Source organism: Petromyzon marinus, chromosome 71 (assembly GCF_048934315.1).
Source record: "Petromyzon marinus isolate PM22_M1 ecotype Great Lakes invasive population chromosome 71, UKy_Petmar_22M1.pri1.0, whole genome shotgun sequence".
Classification (NCBI taxonomy): Eukaryota; Metazoa; Chordata; class Hyperoartia; order Petromyzontiformes; family Petromyzontidae; genus Petromyzon; species Petromyzon marinus.
In genome coordinates this window covers 919,206-944,322 of record NC_133737.1, presented here as the reverse complement: position 1 = coordinate 944,322, position 25,117 = coordinate 919,206, and the positions used below count along the sequence as shown (strand labels likewise).

The 25,117-nt window shown below is 46.6% G+C and overlaps 1 pseudogene; it reads left to right on the top strand.

Moving 5' to 3' along the window:
• Positions 1 to 9,437: 9,437 nt before the first annotated feature.
• The window catches only part of LOC142906897 (uncharacterized), a 28,839-nt pseudogene continuing 13,159 nt past the window's right edge, over positions 9,438 to 25,117 (top strand).

Genomic DNA, 25,117 nt, shown 5'->3' with positions numbered 1-25,117 from the left:
TGACAAATAGTACTGGGGACATCGGGCATCCCTGCCGCACCCCGGAACCCACTGGAATGATCCCGGAGCGTTCCCCATTTATCAGGAGCCTGGCTCTGAGCCCCCCATAAAGTCGCTAGACCCACTCCACCAGGGGCCCACACACCCCCATCCTCTCCATCACCGCCAGCATGAATTCATGAGAGAGGCGGTCGAAGGCCTTGTCCAGGTCCAGACTTAGGATCCCCAACGGGCACCCCCTCTCTCTCTCGCCTTCAATCGCCTCCCTCAAAACCCTTGCCAAGATCTTGTAGTCCACATTCAGGAGGGTTATTGGCCTCCAACTTCCCAGGTCCCTACGGTCTCCCTTCCCTTTATAAATCAATGTGACCAGGCCCTCCCGCATGTCATCCGGCACCCGCCCCTCGTCCAGAGTTTCCCTACAAATTTGCATAATATCCTCTTTCAGGAGTTCCCAGAATTTTATATAGAAGTCCGCTGGGATCCCGTCCGGGCCTGGGGTCCTTTTCTTGTTCAGCCCCTTCACCGCCCCTTCCACTTCTTCCCATCGTATTCTCTCCTCTAGCGCCTCCGGGTTCTCAACCCTCTTCCCCAATGCCCCCAGCAGCTCCTCCCGCCGCCCCCCATCTATCCCTTTCCTCTTATACAAATCCCCATAAAAGTCTTCCGCTACACTAATCATCCCTTCCGTCGTCACCTGTCTACCCCTAGTAGGACTAACCAGCTCCCTCATTTCATTGTCTCCCTCTCTACCTGCCTTAAAGAAGAATCTTGTACACTGTTCCCTATCCTCTGTTGCCCTGACCCTCGCCCTATACACTAATTGCCTAGTCCTCTTTTCCAGGACTGAGGCTACCCTCCCTTTCAACTCCTCTATCCTTTCTCCCACCGGGAACCCTAGCTCTAGCAGTCTATACAGCCTTTCTAACCTAGCGTTCCACTGTCTCAATTCCCTACCCACCCACTTCCTCCTACTATAACGCTGAAAGAACGTTCTTATCCTACCCTTTATCTGCCCCCACCACTCCACCCTCGTGGGGAAGCACACCTGCAGCGTCCTCCAGCTGGTATATGCTCGCGTGAAATCCTCCGCCACCTCCTGATCCACCAGCAAGCCCACATTCATCTTCCACACACCCTTCCCCCTCTTCACCCCACCTGGGATCACAAGCCCCGCCACCACTATTCTGTGATCCGAGAGGGGAAAAGGTTCCACCCCCGCACTTCCCACATTCACCTTGTCGGAGACGAAAATAAAGTCGATACGTGACTGTGTGTCCCCACTCTTATCCGCCCACGTGAAATCTGGCCACGTGCCATGCACCTTCCTGAACGTATCCACCATCCCAAAGTGCTCCATCAACTCCCTCAGTTTCCTGGAAGAGGAATCTAACTTCCTCCTCCCCTTTACCGACACCAGATCCGCCAGACACAACGGGCAGTTAAAATCGCCCTCCACAATGACCTGCCTCCTGGTGGCCAGTAGGCCCGCCAGGCTCTCCCACACCTCCGTCCTGTTCATACATCGTACCGGGGCATACACATTTATCAGCCGTAGCTCCACACCCTGGTAAGATGCATCTACACAGAGGAGCCGATCCGGTATTATTTCCTGGGTCTCTTCCACTCTCATTCCTCATCTTCCTAGGAGGGTAACCACGCCTGTACATCTGTTCCCGTTGCTGCCAGACCAAATGTAGTGCCCCTTCCATTCGTCCAGCAGAGCCTCCGACCCTAGGGTATAGGGTAGGTGACATTCTTGGAGGAAAATTAAGTCACGTCTGGTGATCTGCAGCCACTGCATGATTGCCCCTCTCCTTCCCTTCCCCTTCATTCCTCTCACATTAACAGATGCTACAGATATGTCCATGCCGAGGCGTGCATTATTCCGTGTCGGACTCCGGTGCGCGCTCCCCCCGTCTGCCTTTGTCAGCCTTCTCCTTCACCTTTTTTCTCCCCTTCAACCTCCGGGGCTTCCCCCGGTTCAAACGTCCCCCCCCTTCCGCCCACCTCCACCCAGATTCCCCCGAATCCGGCGAGGATCCTGAAAGGCTCGCATCTTGCTGGGGACTAGCTTCTTTCAGAACTCTATCCAGCTTCCGTTTTCTCCCCCCCGATTCCTCCCATGCGTCATCCGCTTATTCCTCCACCCGCTGCCCCTCCTCGCCCTCCTCCTCGCCCATGACCTCCGCCCAGTCCCCCACTGGGGTTTCCGAGTCCTCTTCTCCATCTCCCCTCCCCTCCTCCCCCCCCTCCCCCTCCAGTGGTGGTGGTGCTCCCTCCCCCACAGATCCCCCCCCCCTCACCCTCCCCAGGGGGTCGTGGTTCCTCCACCTCCCCTTTCCCTTCAACTCCATGCATCCGGCCCGCTTCCCGTCCGGCCACCTCCTCCGCCGCCTCCTCTACCTGTCCACTTCGACATGCCCGCACCCTGTTAGCATAGGACTCTGGGCAGGTCCTATACAGATGCCCTCTGCTGCCGCACAGGTTGCAAAGGGCCGGCTCCCCACATTCCTCCACCGTGTGGTCCAGCGCCCTGCGCCTGTAACAAACGCGTGCCACGCACGCTGCCGCCAGGTGCCCCCCTCCCTCACACCTCCTACACAGTTTGGGCTGTCTCGCATAGACAACATAGCCCCTGTTCCCCCCAATCTTCAATGTGCTCGGGACGTGCCTCAGTGCCCCCCCCACCTCCGTCTTCAGACGCACCCTCCATTGTCTGGCCCCCATCCATATCCCTGCCGCATCCAGCACCCTCTTGCAACCCGAAAGCACCACACAATGCTGCCTCAGCCACACCTCCACGTCCTGATCATACAATGCTTCATTATAAAGGAACACGGTCACAACCTTTGTCTCCAGGTCCGACAGTAACCGCGACCTCATGGAGGTTAGCGGCTTCTCCCCTGCCTTCTCCTCGAAACGGGCAAGGAAATTTTGCAGCAGAATGTTGGAGTTGAAGCTCACATCAAACGCCCTCCCCCCCGGCAGAGCAATCAAGCAATAGAGGTCCTCCACCTCCACCCGCAGCATCCCAAGCACCACCGACCTCACGAAGGTCGTCCTGTCCAGGGTCACTCCCTCTTCCACATATTCCTTGAATTCGACTCGCATGCAGTTGTGCCTCCTGGCCTGCATCGGGGTCAGGCCCGCCCCAGCTCCGCTGCGCCACCTCCCCGCTCCTCCGCCGGGCCTCCCCGCACCCACCGGGCCAGCGCCCATGGTCTTCTCCCTCCACTGCCCCTCCCCCGGCCCCTGGGCTGCAGGCGCCTCTCCTGCCCCTTCCTCCCCATTCTGGTCCGGGGCACTCCCACCCCATCCTCCCGGCGCTCCCCCTCGTTCTCCTCCCCGCTCCTCCCTCCCCGCACTCTCCAGCCCATTCACCCCCTCCACTCTCTTCCCTCGTTGCGCCTCACCCAACATCACCCCCGCACCAGACGGGCTCACGCCGCTCCTCCGGTCGCTCGCAGCACCCCGGGCATCTTCCTTGGTCTGCGACGTGCGCCGCGACTCCGTTTCCATCCCCGCCATCTCCACGTGGCCGCTGCAGCGGGGTCACTCCTCCCACGGCGCCTGTGGCTCCCCCACCCTCCGGCAGCAAGGCCACCCCAGACCACCCGGCCTGGGGCCCTCACACACCCCGGGGTGGCTGGAGAACCCACGAGACACCGACGAGCGCTGCAGTAGTGCGTCAGGAAGAACAGGAACAGGAACGCGTTTCGCTGGTAATTACATCCAGCATCATCGGGCAATTCGCCAGAATGGTAAAGCCCTCACTTGCTCCTGGTCTTAAATAGAGCAGCAGGGTGACATCATCATTTAACTCATTCAGGTGCAGTGATTTGAGGCAGAGGGGGGTATTGTAATTATATAATCGATTGGTAATCAGTCAATGGTTATGATTAGTAACGAGTTGTAGATTAGTGATTAGTTGTAATGTGTGTTATTGTGATTTTATGCTACGTTAGTTAGCCTCTAATTAGTATGTGTTTTCCTTATAAGGAATTGTAATATGTATTATTTAATAATACGCTTCCAAGCCACACTAAGCCTATAGCTATCAGAGTGATTAAAGATATTTCTGTTTCTCTCAATTTCAATGGATTCTCTAATTAGTATTTGCCAGTAAAAATTAGTTTTACACAACACTTCAACGTTATCAAAATAAATTGAGTGTCCTTGTTGACAAGCATGTTCTGCCACTGCCGACAGTTGTGTTTGAGATAATTTAATATTTATTTGGTGTTCTTTTAGTCTTATGCTGATGTTATGTCCCGTCTGTCCAATATAGCATCTGCCACATAAACAATTAATCTGATATACACCTTCTGTTGATAATTTAGGTAATTCGTCTTTAGTGCAAGATACTAGTTTTTGAATTTGGTGTACTGTACCAAATCTTACTGTATTGTTTTGCTTTTGCAAAACACTGGCTAATTTGTCAGTTACTCCTGAGATATATGGAATTTTAATTGTTTTAACAATCTGATCGCTTTCAGCAGTGTTGCTTTTCGAACGTGATTTGGCATTCAGTGCTCTGTTAATTTGAGTATTATTGTAGCCATTCTGTCGTAATGCTTCTTTAACGTGTTTGATCTCTCTCACTAGACTTTCACCATCTGACACTGTTTTAGCCCAATATATGAGCGTCTTGATAATAGAGGATTTCTGAGCTGGATGGTGATGCGAATCTGCATTCAGGTAGGCATCAGTGTGCGTTTGCTTTCTGTAAATGCTGTGTGTTATTTTACCGTTTAGGCCATGTCCAAGCAAAAGATCTAGGAACGGGAGTGTGTTATTCACCTCCATTTCCATGGTGAACTGGATGGCCGGGTTTTGTGCATTGAGATGATTTAGAAAATCATTAAGAGTATCTTTAACATGTGGCCAGACAACCAAAGTGTCATGCACATATCTAAACCAAAAAGATGGTTTTAATGTGCTCAACTTTAGCACCACGGATAGCTACGGGCCCCGTTCAGACGGACGAGTTCATCCATGGTCGGAACAGAGGAGGGGGAGAGAGACAGCTGCGAGGCGCTATTATACTCCATGTTGTAAACCATACCATTAACCGTGGTGTGAGAGGTATTAAGAGTCAATGCTGGCGAAAGAGCTGCGGTCTGAAGGTCATCGTAAAATACAATTAATTAAGAACAGAAATGGTTTAAAACATCTTTCCAATGGTTACTAAGCCAGAATCCATCTTCTCGGTTGAAATTGTCTCTGTGCTTGTATATGTGAATGGCCTCATGAACGAATCTCTCATGGTAGCCGGTTGGTTTGCAAAGAACCTCCAAAAAAATGGGTGGATTCTTACCCTCAACTTTAGCACCACGGATAGCTACGGGCCCCGTTCAGACGGACGAGTTCATCCATGGTCGGAACAGAGGAGGGGGAGAGAGACAGCTGCGAGGCACTATTATACTCCATGTTGTAAACCATACCATTAACCGTGGTGTGAGAGATATTAAGAGTCAATGCTGGCGAAAGAGCTGCGGTCTGAAGGTCATCGTAAAATACAATTAATTAAGAACAGAAATGGTTTAAAACATCTTTCCAATGGTTACTAAGCCAGAATCCATCTTCTCGGTTGAAATTGTCTCTGTGCTTGTATATGTGAATGGCCTCATGAACGAATCTCTCATGGTAGCCGGTTGGTTTGCAAAGAACCTCCGTCTTGGAGAAGTCAATGTCATGTGAGCCCACTGAATTATAACAGTGATCTGCCACGGCAGAGGAGTTCGTCCTACCGTGTTTCAAGTCTGCTTTATGTTCGCGGATGCGGTCCGAGATATGTCGTTTGGTTTCTCCAATGTAGCTACTACCACAGAGGCACTTTAGTTTGTAAACGCCCGGGTACTGTATGTCTGGAACAGCATCTTTTACAGATGGAACTAAATCACGGATTTTATGTACTGTGTTGAATCGGACCTGGATCTTGTGTTTATTCAGGATTTTGGAGATCTTTTTAGTGACCCCTGCAATGTAGGGTAAGGTGATGGTTTTGAGTGGCTCCACAAGAGGATCCTTCTTCATGACTGGAGTGATGGCTTTGCGGATTGTGTAGTCGGAGTAACCATTAGCCCTGAGAGCCTGGTGTACGTGCTTGAGTTCAATGGTAATGTGTTCCTGGTCGGAAATGCATTGGGCTCTATGGTATAGAGTCTTCATGAGGGAGTTCTTCTGGGATGGATGGTGGTGGGAATCCGGTTTCAAGTAAGCATCTGTATGGGTAGCTTTCCTGTAGACAGAGTGGCTCATTGAACCATCATGTCTCCTTTTAATTAAGACATCCAAAAAGGGTAGTTTGCCATCTTTTTCGACCTCCATGGTAAATCTGATGGCTGGGTGTATGGAATTGATGTGGTCGCGGAATTGGTCTAGAGCAGGCTGGCCATGTGGCCAGATGACAAAGGTGTCATCAACGTACCTCTTCCATAAGGTCGGGCGTAGAGTGGCAGTCTGGATGGCGTCAGTTTCAAATTTTTCCATGAATACGTTGGCTACAACCGGAGATAGGGGGGAGCCCATTGGGGTGCCCTCAGTTTGTTTGTAGAAAGTTCCATTCCAGGTGAAGTATGTGTTGGTTAAGCAATGTCTCACCAGGGGGGGTACATCAGTATGCAGTCCTTGATGAACCAGGTCTTCAATGATAGCGATGGTGTCAGGTACCGGGACTTTGGTGAACAAGAACACCACATCAAAACTGACAAGCAGGTCGTCTGGGCACAGGGAAATGCCTTTGATTGTCGATACCAGGTGAGTAGAATTTAGTACCGCAGAGGTGGTTTTTCCAGTGAAAGGTCGCAGTATATCAGCAAGAAAACGTGCCAGTTTGTAGGTGGGGGAGTTGATAGTAGAGACGATGGGAGGAAGGGGTGTATCTTCTTTGTGTATCTTTGGAAGGCCATATAATCTTGGTGGTCTGGCAGCAGAGGGTTTCAACGAGAACTGTTTGATCTCATCAATTAATGCTGTTGAATCAGAGATGATTTTGTTCGTTTTGGTGACCAGGCTGTTGGTGGGATCTCTTTTTATTTTTGTATAGCTGCCATCGTTGAGTAGTTCTTGAATTTTGTTGTTATATTCTGTTTTGTCCATGATGACAGTGGCATTGCCCTTGTCGGCTGAGAGGACGACAATATCATCCCTCTTTTTTAATTGAGATAATTCAAAACGTTCGTCTTTGCTGATGTTGCTGGGTGGCAACTTAGCGTTTTTGAGGGTTGCAGCGATTTCAGATCTTGCTACGTCTGCAGAGATGTGACTCAAGCCCTTGAGTGCAACGTCGACATGGGCAATGATATCATTAACCGGTAAGTGTCTCGGTGTGACAGCAAAGTTTAGACCTTTAGCTAAAACGGATTTCAGACCATCAGAAATGGAACTGTTACTGCGATTAATTACGACTTTGTTGACGTCTATCTTTTCGGTGTGTGGATCCGATTTTTTGCTGGAGAGGTGATTGAATTTGGAAATCAAATTGTCCCTACATTTGGTCGACAGTGGCAGCCGAAGAGGTAGTCATATTGTCTACATGTTCCCAATCCGATGTAGACATTGTTGCTGTCAATTTTAAGTGTGATTTGTAGAGTGTCTTGTCTAACTGATCGAGTTCGGTGCGTGTAAGTTTGATTTTTTCCGAGATAAGAGCGAAGCTAGTTCTAGCTAGAATTCGTTTTGCATTGAGAGAAGTTGCAACAGCAGAGGTTAGTGTAAATGCGGTTGGTATTACCTTAGAGTTGCGGCATCTCTTCAGAAAGGTGAGAGACTCGATTAGTTGAGCCTTCTTATCCCGGAGTCTGTTGAATGATCTTAAGGATGTGTGGAATCCCTCCCCGTAGAGGCGGTTAAATTTCGATTTAAAACTTTCATCTGTATGGGTAGCTTTCCTGTAGACAGAGTGGCTCATTGAACCATCGTGTCTCCTTTTAATTAAGACATCCAAAAAGGGTAGTTTGCCATCTTTTTCGACCTCCATGGTAAATCTGATGGCTGGGTGTATGGAATGGCCTTGTTCATGAGGCCATTCACATATACAAGCACAGAGACAATTTCAACCGAGAAGATGGATTCTGGCTTAGTAACCATTGGAAAGATGTTTTAAACCATTTCTGTTCTTAATTAATTGTATTTTACGATGACCTTCAGACCGCAGCTCTTTCGCCAGCATTGACTCTTAATACCTCTCACACCACGGTTAATGGTATGGTTTACAACATGGAGTATAATAGCGCCTCGCAGCTGTCTCTCTCCCCCTCCTCTGTTCCGACCATGGATGAACTCGTCCGTCTGAACGGGGCCCGTAGCTATCCGTGGTGCTAAAGTTGAGGGTAAGAATCCACCCATTTTTTCGCCATATAGCATTGTGATATATAACGACTTAATGTTGGTAGCTTAGCTGATTGGAGAATATAGAGTTTATTGATAACATTAAGGTAATTTATATTTTAGTTTTTTATTGGTTCACTATATAGTACTGTGAATAGCTCAGATGTGTAGGCCTTGACTTCAACATAGTCATTTCTGTGACCAGTCACTAGCTAATCACTCAGTTATTTCAATGCTAAATTCGCCTAGTTATTTCAATGCTAAATTCTCCTTTTTGATGTGTACTAAGTGCCTCGGTGAATGTGTATGCTCTGACTTTAACGTAGCTATTTCTGTGACCAGTTACAAGCTAATCACTCAGCTATTTCAATGCTAAATTCTATGCTAATTCCTTTGTCAAGGGGTGCCTCTGCGGATGTGTATGCTTTAACTTAGCTATTTCAATGCTAAATTATATGCTAATTCCTTTATCAAGGGGTGCCTCTGCGGATGTGTATGCTTTAACTTTTAACATAGCTATTTCTGTGACCAGTCACAAGCTAATCACTCAGCCATTTCAATGCTAAATTATATGCTAATTCCTTTGTCAAGGCGCTTTGTTTCCTCTCACACAGCTTAAAGGTCGTGATCTGAACGTGGCTCTTTCACTTCAGTGCTGTCCTACCAGACAGTCTCGTCCCTTCACCTGATGAAGGCCGCTTGTGTTGTGGCCAAAACGTCGTGAGAATATTATTGTGTTATTTTATTTTATCAATTTATTATTTTATTCTCATTCTACGTTGTGACTTTACCGAAAGAACCAAAGAAGATTATTTTGTATTATTTGATTTTATTTTTTCTACCTACGTGACTTTACCGAAAGAACCAAAGAGTATGAAAGACGTCTTGTCTGCTGATCTTGTTCATATCTCTGTACATCGGTATCCCACATTGCCTACAAATACACACCACACACAATGAACTAAATAGAAACTTGAATGACTTCCGGGGATGGGCAAAGATTGAGGAATCTCTTTCAATGGAGCGAGTTCAGTTTAACATCTCTGTCCGTCTGTGTCTCTGTGCTCCTCTATGTCTCTCTCTGCCTGTGTCTCTCTGTCTCTGTCTATCTTTCTCTGTCTCTGTGTTCCTCTTGTTTGTGTCTGTCCACCTGTCTTGTCTGTCTGTGTCTGTCTATCAGCGTCTGTCCAACCGTAGTCAACGACTGTCAGTAGCAGCAGGCGCCCGTTCAGCTCCCACGGCTACACGCCACTCAAACTTGCTCCCAACACACAAAGACAAAGATCCCCCGTATAGCTTGGACAGAATGTTGGGGCAAGTGCTGTTAGTGAGCACCTAACACAAAGACAAAGATCCCCGTATAGCTTGGACAGAATGTTGGGGCAAGTGCTGTTAGTGAGCACCTAACACAAAGACAAAGATCCCCCATATAGCTTGGACAGAATGTCGGGGCAAGTGCTGTTAGTGAGCACATAAGACAAAGATCCCCCGTATAGCCTGGACAGACTGTAGGGGCAACTGCTGTTAGTGAGCACCTAACACAAAGACAAAGATCCCCCGTATAGCTTGGACAGAATGTAGGGGCAAGTGCTGTTAGCGAGCACCTATTAAGGGTGGGACGGCACATGAGGGGGTGGGTGACCAGCACCACGCCGGGCCGCCTTTGTCTCCCTAGTGGCGATGTTTACTACACACCGCACCGGGTACTCGTTTGAGGCTGAGTCGACGTAGGGGAGGCTCAGGACCGGTTCAGAAAATCGTCACTGGCGGTGTTGGCCACGAGCGGGAATGGAACTCGGCTGGTCGGGAGCGCAGCGCTCACACGTCACTGCCGCTCCCCTTCTGTCACCGCTCAGCATGACCTCATCGGCGTCAAACGCGAGGGGGCGGTTGGCCTAGCTAGTGACGTCATGTCAGCCACACCCGACAACCGCTCTCTTGAGCGTTACGTCACCTCCGTTCGGCCGCTGCCGATTTCTGTTCCGGTGCCAATCCTTATTTGGGCAAAGCTACGCCCGGTGACTGCACGCTCATTAACATAATGTGTCCGTTAAAGCCGTCCGCTCAGTGTGGGAGGAGAGTGTCTTGTATTCCGGAAGTGACGTCACGTCACCTGCTGCCGCGTGACGTCACGAGGAAACCTGAAGCTGCCGCTTCGTGCGTGAACTGAAATCCGAGGTGAGAAATTCTCATCGCGGTTGTGGTGGTTGTTGTTGTGGTGGTTGTTGTGGTTGTTGTTGTGGTGGTTTTTGTTGTGGTGGTTGTTGTTGTGGTGGTTGTTGTTGTGGTGGTTGTGGTTGTTGTGGTGGTGATTGTGGTGGTGGTTGTGGTGGTGGTTGTGGTGGTTGTGGTTGTTGTGGTTGTTGTGGTGGTTGTTGTGGTTTTGGTGGTTGTGGTGGTGGTGGTTGTTGTGGTGGTGGTTGTTGTTTACCGAGGTAGAGCCTCGCTCTCTCTCGTAGGGATGTCAATTGAGTAGCAGCGAGCATGGAAGCGATGTCCAGGTTGGAACTTTACAGCGCGGGGCCTAGCCACGCAGGGCCTTGCCTCCTGCCCTCGCCTGATCGCGTTTGCTTCAATTCTCTTGCTTAGTTGAGCAATCTTTGTAAGAATGTAATCGACCAGGCTATGCGTTAATTGTGTGTTGACCGACTCTCTGTGTTGCATTGCATTACATTTCCAAATTTTACTCAGTTTGTTTGATTAAGTGTGCTTTCTCTCTGTGTCCTGTTATTATTTACTGCAGTCACCAAAGCTCCAATCTCTCATTGGCACAAGGCCGTAATTGTAATATATTATAATAATTATAATATATATTGGGCGACACACACTGTTGTATATATGTTTTATGAAAATTGATGAAAATAATGAAAATTAAATGAAAGTTGAAATTTGCATAATTTATCCGAAATTTTGTTAATTAGTGTAATTATGCGCATAAATTATACTGATTCGAGAGATAATCGTATTAATTTATGCGAGTGGGCGTGGTTAGGATAATGCAGGTCGTTATGGATTATCAGGTCGAGCCTCGGTGACTAGGATTGTGCTATGAATTGGAATGACGCAATTTATCGTATGCAGTGACGCAGGCGTTGTGAGCATGAATGAGAGAGAGTCGATTCGACTCTGCTCTTTAATTCCGTATTATCGATAAGGATACGATTACTCTCGATTGAACATTACGAATTATGTGTGTTATGGATTATGTGTGGTGATAGTGTGCTTATGATAGGTCCCCAGGATTCAGATCTCATACACAGAACAATATTATGCAGAATTTCAGGAAGAATCACACACAAACCTTCTGCTTTAATCAATTTTATTTCTAGCTAAATTTAATTTTTGGATAATATGAAAACTCAATCTCGGGATTTTGGAATTTCAACACAGCGTTAACATGATACCATCACGATTGCGTTGTTTCACCTCGATAGCGGCACCTGTGGTTAATTCCCGACGCGTAGCGCAATCGATCGGTTGTTGAGAGAGAGATTAAAAACATGCGAACTATTCTATCAAACCTTAACTTTATAATATGCAAACTCGTATACTTGAATTGTTACACAACATGGCACTCGGTCTTTGATTCGTATCCAATCCTTAACACATTCTAATATGCGAAATTATTATGCTTGAAATCGTCAGCACAGTACCACGGCGATGTTCGTTCATTAATTCATCAACGATTATGCAATTAAAGCGTTCGACTGAAATAATTCTGATTGCCTCATCAATGTAACTCAATGGGTGGCGATGTTTTTCGTTATCAGCTAATAGTTGACGCAGTTATCATGAGTCTTGTATGTTTAATGGGAGGGTTGTTGATTTCTTGCGTTGAGCAAACGCCTAGGTTGATTTCCTTGTCAAAAAAAAATGTTTGTTCGTTGTGTAGCGGTGGGGGAGTGAGGAGGGAGTGTGGGGGAGGGGCATACGAACGACTGACAGTTTCTGTCCACCGCTGGCTGGATGAGTCAGCACGACGCTCGCCGTCGTCGCGCCGATGGGTGTTGAGTGCGGGGCCGCTGCCCTCTCAGCCCTGGTGACGCGAAGTTGCGCGCTGTAGCACGCTGGTGGCACGCTGTTGGCACGCGCTGGTGCTGGTGGCACGCTGGTGGCGCGCTGTTGGCACGCGCTGGTGCTAATGCTGGTGCTGGTGGCACGCTGGTGGCGCGCTGTTGGCACGCGCTGGTGCTGGTGCTGATGGCACGCTGGTGGCGCGCGCTCCCTCTCCTTGAAGATGCGCGAACGCGCCCGTGTTGGTTCGCTGATAGCAGTTTCTCTCCACTGCTGGCTGAGCTGCTGCACGCTCTTGCTTGGCGTTGCTGGCCGCGCTCTTTCTCCTTGAAGATGCGCGAACGCGCCCGTGCTGATTCGCTGACAGCAGTTTCCTCCACTGCTGGATGAGCTGCGCCGGTGCGCGCTCTTTCCCCTGCTGTAGTATCTGACGCTGCGCTCGCGGGCGACAGGTCAAGTTTTTCTTCTGCTGAGTGAGCCGAGTCGCACGCGCTCTCTTTGTTGAGGTTGTTGGCGGCTGACAGCAGGTTTCCTCCACTGCTGTATGACTCAAGTCGCACGCGCTTGGTCACTGGTTTGCTGAAGTTGTTGGCGGCTGCTCGTGCTTTTCCGCTGCTGGTTGAGCCACGTTGCACGTGCTTTCCTCGTGGAGATGCTCGAGCGCTCTCAGCGCTGATTCGCTGATACTTTGTTGGCGGCTGGCCAAGCTTTTTCTTCAGTTGAGTGAGTTGAGTCGCACGTGCTCTCTCTGTTGAAGTGCGCGAACGCGCCCGTGCTGGTTCGCTGACAGCAGGTTTCCTCCACTGCTGTATGGCTCACTTTTGTTGATACATCGCCACTCAGCGATCATCACTACTCAGCGAGGCTCGGAGCCAGCCGCTCCATGCGACTGCTCGTCCTGTGGACGTCTTGACTCGCTGATCTGTCTTGACTCTTGACTTAACTTCACTGACTTTTGAAAATGCGGCTGACCGTTATATTCAAAGACAATTATCTCTGCGCAGTGGAAAAGGGGGGGGCGGGGTCTGTGTGTGTGAGTTCGTGTGGTTGTACAGATGGCTCCTGCGATAACGATCTGTTTGCCCTGGCGTGAAATTCCTCTCTCGCGCTCTTCGGGAGAGACAAAGGTGGTCGGGAGTACCTATCTCTTTATACTTTCGACTTTATATTTCTCAAATATCATTTGGTCCCATGTTCGCCAAGACTCGTGTTTGTAACTACGTCCTCCCGACACCCCTCTCGGGTTACCGAGGTTCGCATTGATATGATGGAGTTATTAGAAAGAAAAATAATTTTCATCCTGAGTTTAAGAGGTCCGTTTCCAGATTGTTGGAATCCATATCCCTTGGTTCTGTAAGGTTCTATAATGGAATATCGTTTAAGGTTAACACGTTATTATTAATATTATATTGCAATTTTCTTTAAAACTTTGTTTGCCTGGTTGCCATGTGTGGGGTGGGGTGTGTCTCCTCATCAAACCCAGCTGGCTTTTCCAGATGGCCCCTTGTGATAAAGGTGGTCGGGGTTGCTTGGGATATTGTTTAAACTCTTTTGTAAGTTTGCCCGTTCACCTCATTCCTTCTCGATAACCTTTGATGTGACTCGGTATTTTGTCTCCAAGCTTTGTTTTAACAGTAAAAGTATTAAAGGTGAAAATCATTTGATCGCGAATTAATTATTGGATAATAATTCACTGATGTATCTGGTGGCCTGGTCTTGATTGGAGTGAGCGCAAGGACCGCTTACTTTAGCTTATTCTTGTTATTGCATTTTAAATTTGAACCGTTATTTTAATGACAAAGGAAAAAAATATATATGGTTTAACCCGTGGGCGTCCTCGTTTCTGGCTTGCGGAGGGCTTCCCTCTGCGTGACCTCCCTTAGGGCACATCAAACTCTTGTTCATCTGGAGATCTTCACAGATAGCTGCTAACATGCTCACCTCGAGAGTTTTATTATTTCTTTATTTTTTAATGGTCTGTTTATGATCGACATCTGGTTTTTAGTGTGCCTGGCTTACGGGTTTTATTGATTATTTTGTTTGTTTGTAAAAAAATATATATAACACAAATATTATTGTTAATATCAATTTTAGAAAAGGCTCATATACAACAACACCCCCCTCCCAATAATAAAATATGCTCAAAATGTCCCCCCCAATATATTGCTATGAAAATATGTTTTTTAAATAATAATTGCTATGTTAATAAAAACCACAATTTGCTAAACCTTGGCCACAAAATCTGGACTTGTCTTCATATAACAATGCATAGATTTCTGTTTATATGATTGCGTTGTACTTTATGAATCCCTAATCTCTGCCATTACATACTATGAAACAAGAAAAGGTAAAAAAGAAAAAACAGAGCAATGTAATACAATACAATATTAGACATTGTATCAAATAAAACAAATTCCAACCCATGTGTTAGTGAATTTTTAAAATATTTTATGCAGGAAATGGCAGGAAATTAGTTTTCAAATTACATTTTTTTCTGGGGGGGGGGGACCCCAGACCCCCTGGAAAATTTGGTCCCCCCCCAATGTTGACTCCATGGCTACGGCCTTGCAATGACTTGCTAATTTCTCTACCCCCCCTCTCTCGCTATTTAAGGCCTCGACACAGAGGCGTTGCCTATGTGTGTATCTCTCTCTGTGTGTCTTTGTGTTATCTCTCTGTGTCTCTGTGTCTGTGTTTTGTCTCTCAAATTGAGCAATCTTTGGAAGAACGTAATCAACCAGGTGGGGTGTTGTTGACTGTTATGTTAGCCGACTTTGTGTTGTATTGCAGTACTTTCTAAGTTTTCTAGGTTTGTTTTCTCTTTCATTTGTACCTGATGATGATTGCTTGTGTTGCAATCGAAACGTCGTATGCTATTTGCACACAGCGTTGGTGTACGGTGCTTTTTCTGGAATATTTTGCTGTTTTTTCCTGGATTTTCTAATTTGCACAGTCACATAGTCACTTCAAGATGTTTTCTTGTTCGTGTTTTTGTTTTTTGTTTGTTGCGGTTGCACCCGATTCAAGAGCCGAAGGGCTCACAGAGCTATACCAAATAAATGAAACTGAAAATATTATTTTATTTATTTAGTTTTTTTCCACGTGACTTTACCGAAAGAACCAAAGACTATCTTGCTTAAGTTTTAATTTCTCTTCACCTGGCTTGCTACTTTGTTACTTTGTTTTATTTTAAATATTCACAGTTTTTATTTAATTTTTTTACCAGGCCACGCCCGCGTTCAACTGCTGTACTCCTCTTGTTTTCAAAAGCGACCTGCCCACAACAACAATAACAACAAGGTGGGGCTTGTCAACAGCATGGCGGTGTTCACTCTAAACGCGTGGAGGTGTTCACTCTGGATGCGTGGAGGTGTTCACTCTGGACGCGTGGCGGTGTTCACTCTGGATGCGTGGCGGTGTTAACTCTGGACACGTGGCGGTGTTCACTCTGGACACGTGGCGGGGTTCACTCTGGACGCGTTACGGTGTTCACTCAAGACGCTTGGCGGTGTTCACTCTAGACACGTGGCGGTGTTCACTCTGGAGGCGTGACGGTGTTCACTCTACTTGGTGGAGTGAGGAAGCATTAATTCTGAGCAGGTGAAAGTGGCCAGGCGTGGGTCTGGACACACCACCACCTGTGAACCATGCCAGTGTGTGACAGTGGTGGAGCCAGTGGGGGTGTGGTGGCACGTACTTCCCCAATGGTCCGATTGAAATCCCTAATTTCGATCGGATCATTGGGGTTTATTAGTAACTAGCTTCACTACCTGGCTTCGCCTGGGACTTGGATTCTTGTCTTGGATGAATTTCAAATTTCATAATCCCTTATCTGTGTTGCGGGTTGACGCCACACACTCCATGGTCAATTCCCCCACTCCCCTAAAATACAAAAATATATTTTAATACTTTGTGCATTGTGTCCAATCTGGAAGCTACCCACATTACAAATGTCAAGTTTGTAGCATGTTTGGAAGTATGCTGAACATTTCAAACAGACACAAATTCACAATTGTGTGCAGTTGCGTATTCAGTACACGACTTCCCTGATGGCAAACACCTTCAGCGAGCGTGATGCCTATCACACGCATCGAATAAAAAGCATAGGACAAGTCCTTAGTAACAACTCCTTACTTACTAACAACTCCTTACTAACAACTCCTTACTTACTAACAACTCCTTACTAACAACTCCTTACTCACTAACAACTCCTTACTAACAACTCCTTACTTACTAACAACTATCATTTTTAATTTGCTGAAGGGGTTGCCCCTCCTACCTGAAAATCCTGGCTCCACCTCTGAGTGTGTGACAGGGTCAAGTTTGTATTTGCAGTAAACTCTATTAACTATATTGAGCACGGCGGTTATATCAAAACAGTTTATTTTAGTTTTCTATGGAACTCTTTGTAAGAATGGAGTCAGGAAGTTATCACAGCACACGTGCAGCTGAAGTCGGAACTGTCCATCCCAGCATTCAAGGACATCTGTGCCTGGCTTCACACCTATAAGTTGCAATTGAACATTAATTTATGCATTTCTGCACAACACAAATAGTATTATTTTCAACACCCTTTGCTATGTCAGCTGAATTTCGCTTTCATTAATATTTCTTTTAAAGCCAGACAGCCGAAATTGTGTGCTCGGAGTTTTGGGTTAACATTCATTTTGAAGATACGAGGGCTTCCAGGCACGTTTATGACATTTGCCCTCTCATTGTGTGCCATAACAGCCCTTGTGATGAATTTGGGACACTTTTTCACTATATCATGAATATATGAATAAGTATAGACATGTAAGTCACGTGTGACTGTGTGTATGCATTCCTCTGTGCATCAATACTGACGTGTAGATGGTGTGGACATACGTTTTTTTCTGTCTGCAGCTGTCGCTTCCTCTGTTGCTTCCTCTGCAGAATTTGTCTAATGGAGCAAAGGCACTCGGCGCAGCTCGGTACAAAAAGGCAACAATGCAACCTGTGTGCATACAGCACGGATCGTACTGGAAATTTGACCTTGCACCAGAGAACTCACACAGGAGAGAAACCCTTCAAGTGCAGTGCGTGTGGGAAGGCGTTTTCAGTTTCATCTACTCTTGTAACACACCAGAGAACACACACGGGAGAGAAACCCTTCAAGTGCAATGTGTGTGGGAAGGCATTTTCAGATTCATCAAATCTTCATGTACACCAGAGAACACACACGGGAGAGAAACCCTTCAAGTGCAGTGTGTGTGGGAAGGCGTTTACACTTTCATCTACTCTTGTAACACACCAGAGAACACACACGGGAGAGAAACCTTTCAAGTGTACTGTGTGTGGGAAGGCGTTTGCACAGTCACCTACTCTTGTAAGACACCAGAGAAGACACACGGGAGAGAAACCCTTCAAGTGCAGTGTGTGTGGGAAGGCGTTTTCAGATTCATCTGCTCTTGTAGCACACCAGAGAACACACACAGGAGAGAAACCCTTCAAGTGCAGTGTGTGTGGGAAGGCGTTTACACGTTCATCAAATCTTCATGTACACCAAAGAACACACACGGGAGAGAAACCCTTCAATTGCAGTCTGTGTGGGAAGGTGTTTTCACAGTCACCACATCTTCAAAAACACAAGAAAACTCACAAGCATCAGAAGATCCACAAGGAGTGGAGTCTGAAATCAGCTTGTGAAAGTCAAAGTGCTGCAATGAGCCCATCCCTCATGAATCAAGAACTGGAAGAAAATCCCAGCTTGGACACTTTTAAAGGTATAGAGGTGAAATATGAAGAGGTGAAGGTGAAATGTGAAGAAGTGATGGTGAAGAGCGCAGAAGTGAAGGTCAAATGTGAAGATGAAGATTCAACTCCAAAATCGGACCTTCACATCGATGGAGGCAAGGTGAAGCAGGAGGAGAATTCTGACTGCGAGGCAGAGCGAGGCAACTCCCAGCAGTTTGTGGAAGTGGAGGTGTGGGTGGACTTCCTAGACAATACAAAGTCAAATGGAGACCCGGTAGATGTGTAAGGCAGAGACGATGTCGCTCCAATAGATGCACCTTTGTCACAGGCCTTCAATGACAAGAATGTGAAGTTGAACACTCAATTCCTAGGTGCAACCTGCAGGGTAAGAGCGGCCAGTCTTTGTGGACCTGTGGGTTGCGTAGATCTCAAACCAGTAGCGAGAGCCAATAAGCTCCCAAGCATTCACTGTTCTAATAATTGCATTTATATGGTGCTTGCTTAATCGCCTCTGGCAATTCGGAGTTTATTTATCGTATCTCGTCTCAAACACTCGAAGAGCATCCCCAAGTAGCAGCAGCCCCTGTGTGGCACAAGGTGGTGGCCCTGCACCGGCCTGCATGTGGACAAGAGCCTGTCAGTAGGGGGCGATGGTTGATGTGGCGTCTCAGTTGTGGAGTTTGTAGGTAATGTTTAGAATTTGGTAAATTTTGACCCAGACGCCAGCATGCAATGGCCTACTCGTTTTTAATGACAATAGTATGTTGTACATACACTGTTAAGCAGACGGTGTGTATTTTTTTAAAAATATATTCTTGTTAATACGATGTAACCTGATACAGTATATTTCAGTGCAGTAATAAAATTTTGTTAAAATGACTCAATAATTTATAATTAATGCTTGTCTGATTGTGTTCGTACATGTATCATTTTGTCTATAAGGGTCAAACATTGAATAAGTGATGTTAGGACAAAGTGTGTGTTTTGGAAGTAACCTGTACAGATAACTCAGGTGAGACTCATTGTTCTTGTGATACAGGTCAAAGGGTATTTTTGTGTTTTCAGGAAGCATCTTCCTCTGGAGCAACTCTTTTTCTTTGAAATAGGGAGCACACTCGGATCATTAATCAGTTACAAGGCATACCACTCAAAAGTTACACGTAGGGGAGATGCATTCTCTACAACACGAATTATAATTTTGTATTACGTGTTGACGTAGATTTTGTCTTACTGGGTCTAGAAATGCTCCTTGCTGATTAACGTCTGAATGTTCGAAACTATCGGTTGAAGCAGCCCGGCTGCTTTTGATACGCTGTGCACCAATAAGAGTCCACAGGTGGCTTGCACTGAATCAATGATGCACTCTCAGAAGGCTGTGCTAGATATAGTTTGTGGTAAACATTCCTTTGTTTCGTGGAGAGATCGATAAATGAAAGATGTCGTGTCTGCTGATCTGCTTCATAGCAAGGAGGTAATTTTAAGAGCACATTTGAAATGCATTTTTGGTACAGATTTGTATTCGGTTACAAGGCAGAGCACATCTAGTAGATACATTCCCCACAACAACACTCATTAGAATTTTTCATGACGTCTTATATGTTCGTGAACGAGGACTAGAAATGCTCCTTGCTGATTAATGTCTGGATGTTCACAACCAAGGGTTGAAGCAAGCCTGACCGCCTGCGGCGCCCCTCACAACCATTTACGGCCTTGGGCCAGGAAAGTCACGAAAAAAATTGCACACGAACGACACCTCCATGCAAGCTCTCGATGCTCCGTTTTGAAGTTTTAAAATGAAACAGCTTAGAATTGTATTGTTTTGAATTAGATCATTGTATTTCTTCATTAAAAGCTTATCTCATTTTACATGTGGAAGACTTATTTGAAAACGACATTTGGTGTGAATTTTCTCACGTCGTTAAGTAGATGGTCTTGCCGGGGATTCGGTTCGATGCGGGCTTTCACCTGGTTGGGATCGTGGGATCGAGATGAGGTGACACAGAGATGGCCGTGCGAGAAGACCGCCGTCTGCAGATCGATTCCAACGCGATCGAACGTCTGTCCCTGCGCCTCCACTGTTCATGCAGGGGGTGCGTAGATTTGCAGAGCCCCTGCATGAAAACGATGGAAAGTACAGCGTTCGTCACAGATGAAGTTGTGCGCTTATATAAAAGAGAGTAGCCAGTGGGTTTTCAAAGTACCTTCGTCTTACAGAAATCAATTTCGCGTGAGCCCACCGCAGTAAAACGATGCTCAGCTGAGCGGGGTGAGCCACGGCGGGGGGGGGGGGGGGTCACCTTATCTTTGTCACGTGCCGTAGCTCACGTGACTTCTGCCGCGACAATGTCTGGATGTTTTCACTTGAGGACGACCGCTCGTGTTGCGATCGAAACGTCGCGATTTATTTTTTATTATTTTATTTTTTCTACCTGCGTGACTTTACCCAAAGAACCAAAGTATGAAAGACGTCTTGTTTGCTGATCTTGTTCATAGCTGTGTACATTGCTTACACGTACACACCACACACAATGAAATAATTAGAAACTAGAACGACTTCTGGGGATGGGCAAAGATTGAGGAATCTTTCAATGGAGCGAGTTAAGTTTGTTCAACATATAGGAATAGGTTTTACCCTTTTAACTGGCACAAAAACTGACACCTTTATTCAAGGCATCATGTTTGCAATGACCACAACACAAGCAGTCAAAATGCAAACAAAAAAGACAACTCTGATAATAATATGCACTGTCTTTGAATTTGATTGGTCCACACCCGAGACAGCTTTTCTTAGAGCCTAGTCTCCATTGGTGTTGGACCAGAAGACGCCAAAAGGCGTACAACTAAAAAAACAGCGCACTATCAGAGTATTGAGGGCTCGGGGTGAGCATTTACATTATGAGACCTCCTTTGCCAGAAACAAGATATAGGAATAGGTTTTACCCTTTTAACTGGCACATCTCTCTGTCCGTCTGTGTCTCTGTTCCCCTCTGTGTCTCTCTCTGCCTGTGTCTCTCTGTCTATCTTTCTCTGTGTTCTTCTTGTCTGTGTCTGTCCGCCTGTCTTGTCTGTCTGTCTATCAGCGTCTGTCCAACCGTAGTCACCGACTGTCAGTAGCAGCAGGCGCCCGTTCAGCTCCCACGGCTACACGCCACTCAAACTTGCTCCCAACACATAAATACAAAGATCCCCCGTGTAGCCTGCACAGACTGTTGGGGCAAATGCTGTAAGCGAGCACCTATTAAGGGTGAGACGGCACACGAGGGGGTGGGTGACCAGCACCACGCCGGGCCGCCTTTGTCTCCCTAGTAGCGATGTTTACTACACACCGCACCGGGTACTCATTTGAGGTTGAGTCGACGTAGGGGAGGCTCAGGACCGGTTCAGAAAATCGTCACTGGCGGTTTTGGCCACGAGCGGGAATGGAACTCGGCTGGTCGGGAGCGAGGCGCTCACCACGTCACTGCCGCTCCCCTTCTGTCACCGCTCAGCATGACCTCATCCGCGTCAAACGCGAGGGGGCGGTTGGCCTCGCTAGTGACGTCATGTCAGCCACACCCGACAACCGCTCTCTTGAGCGTTACGTCACCTCCGTTCGGCCGCTGCCGATTTCTGTTCCGGTGCCAATCCTTATTTGGGCAAAGCTACGCCCGTTGACTGCACGCTCATTAACATAATGTGTTCGTTAAAGCCGTCCGTTTAGTGTGGGAGGAGAGTGTCTTGTACCCCGGAAGTGACGTCACGGTACCTGCTGCCGCGTGACGTCACGAGGAAACATGAAGCTGCCGCTTCACGCGTGAACTGAAATTCGAGTTGAGAAATTCTCATCGCGGTTGTGGTGGTTGTTGTGGTGGTTGTGGTTGTTGTGGTGGTTGTTGTGGTGGTTGTTGTGGTGGTTGTAGTGGTTGTGGTGGTTGTTGTGGTGGTTGTGGTTGTTGTGGTTGTGGTTGTTGTGGTTGTTGTGGTGGTTGTTGTTGTGGTCGTGGTGGTTGTTGTTGTGATGGTTGTGGTGGTGGTTGTGGTGGTGGTTGTTGTGGTGGTTGTTGTGGTTGTGGTGGTTGTTGTTGTGATGGTTGTGGTGGTGGTGGTTGTGGTGGTTGTTGTTTACCGAGGTAGAGCCTCGCTCTATCTCTCGTAGGGATGTCAATTGAGTAGCAGCGAGCATGGAAGCGATGTCCAGGTTGGAACTTTACAGCGTGGGGCCTAACCACACGGGGCCTTGCCTCCTGTCCTCGCCTGATCACGTTTGCTTCAATTCTCTTGCTTAGTTGAGCAATCTTTGTAAGAATGTAATCGACCAGGCTATGCGTTAATTGTGTGTTGACCGACTCTCTGTGTTGCATTGCATTATATTTCCAAATTTTACTCAGTTTGTTTGATTAAGTGTGCTTTCTCTCTCTCTGTGTGTCCTGTTATTATTTACTGCAGTCACCAAAGCTCTAAATCTCTCATTGACACAAGGCCGTAATTATAATATATTATAATAATTATAATATATATTGGGCGACACACACCCCCCTCCCAATAATCAAATATGCTCAAAATTTCCCCCCCAATATATTGCTATAAAAATATTTTTTAAATATAATAATTGCTATGTTAATAAAAACAATTTGCTAAACCTTGGCCACAAAATCTGGACTTGTCTTCATATAACAATGCATAGATTTCTGTTTATATGATTGCGTTGTACTTTATGAATCCTTAATCTCTGCCATTACATACTATGAAACAAGAAAAGGTAAAAAAAGTAATAATAGAGCAATGTAATACAATACAATATTTGACATTGTATCAAATAAAACAAATTCCATCCCATGTGTTAGTGAATTTTTTTAATATTTTACGCAGGAAATGGCAGGAAATTAGTTTTCAAATTTACATTTTTTTCTGGGGGGGGGACCCCAGACCCCCTGGAAGATTTGGTCCCCCCCAATGTTGACTCCATGGCTACGCCCTTGCATTGACATGCTAATTTCTGTACCACCCCTCTCTCGCTATTTAAGGCCTCGAAACAGAGGCGTTGCCTATGTGTGTATCTCTCTCTGTGTGTCTTTGTGTTATCTCTCTCTGTGTATGTGTCTCCGTGTCTGTGTTTTGTCTCTCAAATTGAGCAATCTTTGGAAGAACGTTATCAACCAGGTGGGGTGTTGACTTATGTTAGCCGACTCTTTGTGTTGTGTTCCCGTACGTTTCTAAGTTTTCTAGGTTTGTTTTCTCTTTCATTTGTACCTGATGATGATTGCTTGTGTTGCAATCGAAACGTCGTATGCTATTTGCACACAGCGTTGGTGTACGGTGCTTTTTCTGGAATATTTTGCTGTTTTTTCCTGGATTTTCTATTTGCACAGTCACATAGTCACTTCAAGATGTTTTCTTGTTCGTGTTTTTGTTTGTTGCGGTTGCACCCGATTCAAGAGCCGAAGGGCTCACAGAGCTATACCAAATGAATGAAACTGAAAATAGTAATTTAATTTTTTTTCCACATGACTTTACCGAAAGAACCAAAGAGTATCTTGCTTAATTTTTAATTTCTCTTCACCTGGCATGCTACTTTCTTACTTTGTTTTATTTATAATATTCACAGTTTTTATTTATTTATTTTTACCAGGCCACGCCCGCATTGAGCTGCTGTAACACTCTTGTTTTCAGAAGCGACCTGCCCACAACAACAATAACAACAAGGTGGGGCTTGTCAACAGCGTGGTGGTGTTCACTCTAGACGCGTGGTGGTGTTCACTTTAGACACGTGGTGGTGTTCACACTAGACGCGTGGCAGTGTTCACACTAGACGCATGGCGGTGTTCACTCTAGACGCGTGGTGGTGTTCACTCTAGATGTGTGGTGTTCACTCTAGACGCGTGGTGGTGTTCACTTTAGACACGTGGTGGTGTTCACTTTAGACACGTGGTGGTGTTCACTCTAGACACGTGGCGGTGTTCACTCTAGATGTGTGGCGGTGTTCACTCTAGACGCGTGGTGGTGTTCACTCTAGATGTGTGGTGTTCACTCTAGACGCGTGGTGGTGTTCACTTTAGACGCGTGGTGGTGTTCACTTTAGACACGTGGTGGTGTTCACTCTAGACGCGTGGTGGTGTTCACTCTAGATGTGTGGTGTTCACTCTAGATGCGTGGTGGTGTTCACTCCAGACGTGCGGCGGTGTTCACTCCAGACGTGTGGCGGTGTTCACTCTAGACGCGTGGCGGTGTTCACTCTAGACGCGTGGCGGTGTTCACTCTAGATGCGTGGCGGTGTTCACTCTAGACGCGTGGCGGTGCTCACTCAAGACGCGTGGCGGTGTTCACTCTAGACGCGTGGGGGTGTTGACTCTAGACGCGTGGCGGTGTTCACTCTAGACGCGTGGCTGTGAAAATTTCATGACGCCAGAGCTCAGCGTTGGAGAGGTTTTGCTGCTTCACACAAACAAACAGATGTAATGTTCTGCTTCATATTTAAGATAGCAGTTCTACCCGTTCTTCGCACGGATATGTATTGAACCTCCGAGAAGCCAATGGCTTCATCGGCCAGGAGCAAAGCGCCACCTAAAATCTCTCGGCACACTGTTAACAGCTCTAGAAGCACGGCGCGCAAAGAGCTATATGGTGGAGGTAAGCATTCAGTTTTTTTTTCAGTTTCTTTATTTTGGTATAGCCCTGTGAGCCATTCGGCTCTTGAATCGGGTGCATCCACAACAAACAAAAAAACAAAAACACGAACAAGAAAAACATCTTAAAGTGACTATGTGACTGCAAACAGAAAATACATGAAAATAAACAGCAAAATATTCCTGAAAAAAGCACCATACACCAACGCTGTGTGCAAAAAATCCCGGTGGGATGCAAGTCAAATAACAACAACAACCAAAATAAAACTTAGATTAAGGCCATCAGTCTAACTCTACTACAACAAACAAACAAACATGTCCAAACCAAAAAACGTTCCAAATCACCAAAAAATAAAGCCATAATTGCAACGTAACAGTGATTACAGGGACTGTGACCGAATTTTTACAATGAACTACATAAATAACATGTAACACCAAACCCTAGAGCCATA